Source organism: Melanostigma gelatinosum, assembly GCF_949748355.1.
Source record: "Melanostigma gelatinosum genome assembly, chromosome: 15".
Lineage (NCBI taxonomy): Eukaryota > Metazoa > Chordata > Actinopteri > Perciformes > Zoarcidae > Melanostigma > Melanostigma gelatinosum.
The window spans coordinates 8403957-8409956 of NC_136648.1; the positions used below are offsets into that span (position 1 = coordinate 8403957).

Sequence of the window (6000 nt, forward strand, 5' to 3'; positions counted from 1 at the left end):
CCACCCTGTATCATCCTGTTACAGTTTGGCTCACGGTCAGGTCTCTTCATTGTGTCTGTGACAGCTATAATCGGATTCACGTATTGATGAAGGATGGCCATAAGGCTACTTCGGCGTGTCACTCTCGCTTCCAATCCTTTTCTTTGAATAAACAAAACAGGGCTGCGGGCTCCATGCAAACGCTGAGCATCTCTCTTCATCCGCCTGGCGACGAACACTCCCCTCGATTTCAGATCTGTTCCAAGACCTGAAGAAGGGCTTTAGGCTAATGGCTGTGTAGCACACGCGCACAAAAAGATGTTTTTACATCAATGGTGTGACTGCTTAAATGTAGCCTTTGCTTTTTGCCTCAGCCAGCCAGGAGAAAATGCACGACATCAAACCCACGGCCAGTGCTGCTGCAGCGATAGTGATGTTTTTAAAGGGCAGATGAATGACACATACAAAGACAGGAGCTTTTTGAGCAGACTGCCGTGCAAGAAGTCAAAGACCTGTCTCTGGTGATGATGATGATGAATAAAAGGAAGAGCAAAGATTTAATCTGGCCTGCTCTGAGTGACATGGTCACGCACTCATGCACGCGCAACACATGAGGGAAAAGGAGGATGGGGGGGGGCAGATTTGGAGAGAGCTATGGCATCAAATCCTTACATTTCAGTTGGACAGAAATAGGGTGACGACAGGCTCGCGCACCACAAACACCACCATTGCTCCTATTTGTTGTTTGGTGAGTGATTCTCGACACATTTTTTTTTTTGCTTGATTGAAGCAAAGACTGATGCTGCGACAATGTGCTCACTGAAAAGTGCGTGCGCTCAGTTTATTGCCAAGTCTGCGCAGGTTTGTTGACGTAAAATCACTTGTGAAATAAAGTGATTGAGACGAAAAAAAATAAAAAGTAGGCTGCTTCTTTTTTTCCATCATTCACCTTGATTTCTGTGGATGTTTTGTGAAAATGAGGACCGGATATATATTTCTGAGATAAATTATCATTTGCTTCGGTCGTGAAATAAAAGTTATACATTCAGGGTTTGCATAAATACATAAAAAACAGCAACAAACTGTGTGCGTGGCTGTCTGATGTTAACCGGAGACAGATTTGTTTAATGCCCAGCGCGAGCAGACTCAACCGTGAACAGTACGTTACACCTTCAAAAAAAAAAGAAGCCTTTTCAAAGTAGTCCCAGTTTATAAAAACACGCTACACAAACACACACACGAATGGCGTTTACCGCAATTTCTGCAAGTTCGCCGACGGCAGAGCTAAAAGCTGCGTCTCAAGTTCACATTGACAAAATAAAGAAGATAACGGTGCACTTACTGAATCTCCTCTTTGTCACCGCCGTTGGCATTTCTCTCCAGCTCTGAACCCGCTACGTTTAGTCCCGTCGTTACTTTGTAGCGGGCACAAAAACAAAAATCCACTTCATGTAATGAACACCTAGAGTTAGAACCAAACCCGGAGAAGAAGAAGAACATACGAGTCCACTGGCTGAGGAGCACGAGGTCCTGTCCTGTGGATACTGGATCTATTCTCGTGCCTCTCTCGCTGCTAACGGGTTAACGTCAGCTTCGCCTCAAGTGTTGAGTGTCGCTTGTCCGCGTGCGCGAGAAAGGCGAGACCAAAAATGCTATGTCTCCCCCTTTGCAAGTAAATGTCTTCTTTTGCAAGTTAATTCGTGAGTTTCTCTCCCCCCACCACCGAGAATGAGCTGTGCAAGGTGGGGAGTTGTTTTTTGTACGTCTCTCCCTTCACAGTCACGCTTCTCTCTGCCTCTGTGGAGAAAGCACATGCAGCGTCGGTCACTCGGATTCACTCGGCTACACTCGCCGCTGTGTCCATTCATTCCTGCAGCCTGTGAAGACGTGCACGAGACACAAGGACACAAGGGGGGTTCTCATACCTGTCATTTGTATCGCTCGGTTCACCCGCTAAAGAGAGACAATGAACCCAGGGTAACTACAGACTTCTTAATACATTTGCCTCATTATAACAGTGTAATTAAACTATTCCCTCATTGACCTGGGGGGGGGGGGGGGGGCTCCAGCTCATCCACGCAGTGGTCCCTGGGCCCCACTCTGGGAGCCAGTACAATACGTCATGAATCGTCACTGACAATAGAACATGTATAAATACTGCCCCTATTATCCCCAATTTTCTAGAGCAATTAAAATGCACCATCAGCCCCACTCCCCTTTCCTCATCCTTGCTCTCACATTGTGAAGGCTGCAGACAAGACTGTAATTCATAATTTATATACGCGCTGGACAACTTTCTGGCTCTTACTTGAAATATTTTTATAAATAGTGGAATACTTTCATGATTTTGCAACTTGCAACTATGAATATTAAGAATATATATTAATAAATACCCGAAAGAAGAATACTTAAAATCTAGATTTTGGTATTTCCAAGTTCAATACAGCCAACAAAGGGCTGATTTGGGAAACTACAGAATCCATAAGTGAAGCCATGTAATGGACACAGACAGAGGGCTCTGCTTACAGTGCAGCTCGGCTGTTGGTGCACGAGCACTCAAGCAACTCGGTTGAACGTGCAGGGCATGGAGGCTGCGACCCCCGGTAATGAGGACCTGCATATCTTTAGGATTCTGACATCTCATCTAGTCTGCCTTCTAACCTCACCGCGATCAATCGTTAGCCTGGCGCAACTCCCGCTGAACTGCAGCCCGCTATCCACCACGCCGTCCTCATGGCTGGTGTATAGATGACGTTTACACAGGTTTTACCATGCCAAAAATGAGCTTCTATGGACCCGAAAGGGAAAATTCAGTTCCTTTTAGGTTACAAATGATAACACTGGACAGTGCACAATGTTCAAGGAATAGGATCCTGTCAGACCAATAAGACCAGCCAGCGCTTTTACAATCAGAGGAAGGAAATTGTTTTGATACAACGGCCATCAATATGTAGGTGCCAGACAGAGGAATTGGTGCATGCGCTCCATCATGCTGTATTTCTGGTGGCCAACACCAGGCCTGTTTTTCAGCAGACCTATAAACAGCTTTTGCCTGTGAAGGTCAAATACAGTGTCTTGTGCTGGTTGTTCTGTTTTTGCAGCTAGAGTCCCACAAGGGAAAAAAAACATGCTTTGCCCTTGCCGGATTGAATAAAAACATCCACCAAATAACGTTTTTTCGACCCTGAGCACCAAACATTTGATGAGCAACACATGTTTAGGGCTGTAATCTTGGTCCTGTTGATGTTGAATCATACATAATAAACTTATTTCCATCCAATCACAAAAACTAGACTTTGACAGAACTTAACGTTGAACATCTGCAGCTGAATGTTAATTCAGGAATGGCATAGGATTTTAAACCCAGTCAATTAAACAACTTATATCCATTCGAGTATTAGAGCATAACTCCCACTCTAACCAACTCCCATGCTCTTAATTATTGCTGCAATTTGGAATAAATGGTTGGCTGAATTCCTGCAAATCAAAAAGGGTGTCTCACCATATCAGGCCCGAGCCATAACACCCCTGGAATGAAGCTTCATACATGGATCCCGTTATCAGCTGTTCCTCCTTATTCATTTCTTTCTCTATGGGGAAATTAGTTGGGAAAAATGACTTGCTGTGATTAATTTCTATCAGGAGTGGCCTCAGTTGGCACTTGATAGTTTGAAAGCTGATTCAATACTAGTGCAGTTACTTTTCTGTACATCATCCCTATTGCAACAAAAATGAATAAAAAAATACTATATAGACCATGATCATATTTTAAAAGAGTAACTGTATATTTAAAAATAAACTTGGGTAGCAAGGAAATGAATATTGCGATAGATAGACAAATAAATGATGCCATTTGCTGTATTTTCCTTGGTGGGTTATAATAACAAACAGTATATACACTACCACCCTCGAGAAAGAAATATCTAAATTCCTATCAAATTTAAATGATACATAAGCAGAAGTACCCAGTGATAATTGCATGCTTGGATGTCCTTTCTCTAGAAGTATTGTACTTCTGGTGTTTAGTGCAGTGATGATGTTGTGTGGGCTTATGAGCCAAAATGTATCTATTACATAACCACAGGTGATTTATGTTGGATGAAGCAGAAATTGCATCATGTCATAAAACTTTAAATTCTAGAAAAAAACCTTTTGTGTGCATGTGGATCCCGGATAGTGCCTTGTTTAGTATTTTTTAGTTTTGTTTAGTTCAGCTTTTAATTTACCAAAAATAAGCTGCATTGAATCAGATGTTTTTGTCATTTTTGTGTTGAAAGCTAAAGTGGAGTCCATGATGATATTTGTCAGTGTCAGTCTTATGTGTTATTAGAGAAAGTTTTTGCAAATGAACAGATTAATATATGCACAATGTCCTCAGCATACATTTATTATTATTCCACTGCGTGACAGTGTTGTAGGAGATACAAACTGAATCCCTCACTGATGCCTGTGGCACAGTATGCTGCTTGAGATTATGGTCTCCACATTTAATGACAGGGGTGACAACAACTTGCTTCAGTGCAATCGGAAATGTGTCTTACTCTGTAAAGGGACGAACTACAATGTATTTTCTGTCAAACTGACACGCATCAGTGGTTTTGAGGCTCTCCAGTAATTCATTTTGTTCACATGTCCTTCATCACTTAGAAACTAGTAATAGCGCCTAGCAGTTGCAGGCTTTCTAAAAACCAGTCATATTGCAATTTACATCCATATCTGTCCAAAATGTGAGACATTTGTGTGAAATAGTCATAATTAGCATATGAATTCTTGAGTTATGGAAAAAGCAACGTGTTTCGTGAGGTCAGAGTGAACTTCGACCACTAAAATCGAATCAGTTCATCCTTGAATCCAAATGGACGTTTGTGCCAAATTCAAAGAAATTCACCAAAGTCCTTCACCAGAATGAACCGGACGGACGGACGGACGGACAACCCGAAAACATGATAAAAACATACTGTTGTTAGAATATGATGTCATCGACAGATACGCCTGTTAGCGTATTACAGCCCATCATATCAGCAGAAATGTTCCCATTTTATTCTAATCAATTAATGATCAGACACAGCTTGCAGTAAAAGTCTCAACCTATTTTTGTCAGCTTGCTTCCAGTTAGAATAAAAATAAAACGAATTGATTTTATTCACAGATTAAATAGTTCACCAACAACAAACTGGCAGTTATTGTAACTGTGCAGAGAGATCACCCTGTGTAAGTTCCCAGTTATTTTGTTTTGTTGTTGTTTGTTTTCTTTCCTACGCAGCAAATTGGCACGACGATCTAAATTTCGTTGTGCAACCCTTATTAATGACAAATAAATAACCCTTTGAACCTTGTAACCATCGTAATTGTGGCTCCGTAATCATCCAGGACCTCATCAAAAAGAAGCACAAGAGAGGATGTACTTCCTGCTGCAACTGAAGAGGTCCAACCTGCCAAAGACAATGATGGTGCACTCTTACGCTACCATCATTGAGTCCATCCTCACCTCCTCCGTCACCACCTGGTACGCTGCTGCTACAGCCAAAGACGAGTGCAGACTGCGGCGTGTCATTCGCTCTACTGAGAAGGCGATTGGCTGCAATGTGCCGTCCCTCCGGGGCCCCGAGGCGGGCAGGGAAGACTGTGACCCACTCCTCCCACCCCTCCCACCCTGGACACAAACTCCTTGAATCGCTCCCCTCTGGCAGGAGGCTGTGGTCCATCAGGACCGAAACCTCACGCCACAAATGCAATTTCTTCCCATCTGCAACTGACCTCATCAACAAAGCCCGGGACCCCCACCGACATGGGCTCTCATCCCCTCCCATAGACATTACACAAAGACACAAAAACATTTCCGCACAAAAACAAAAACTGCAACAAAAACACACTTCTTTCATTTGAATTCACATATATTGTTGTTTTTTGTGATTCTTGATATCTGCAAAGCAAATTAGTTTTGTGAAAACCTGCTGAATAAACAATTCTGAATCTGTGCTGCGTTGTTATCAAGCTTCCTTTCAAAAACTAAATCTGGAA

The 6000-nt window shown here is 42.6% G+C and overlaps 1 protein-coding gene across 1 annotated transcript in view; it reads right to left on the reverse strand.

Moving 5' to 3' along the window:
• LOC306789073 (receptor-type tyrosine-protein phosphatase F) overlaps nucleotides 1-1740 on the reverse strand; it is a 151931-nt gene extending 150191 nt beyond the window's left edge. The window contains exon 1 of the mRNA XM_079284847.1: nucleotides 1322-1740. The gene's annotated coding sequence lies outside the window, so the exon portion shown is untranslated. The remainder of the gene's footprint in view (nucleotides 1-1321) is intronic.
• Between the last annotated feature and the right edge of the window lie 4260 nt (nucleotides 1741-6000).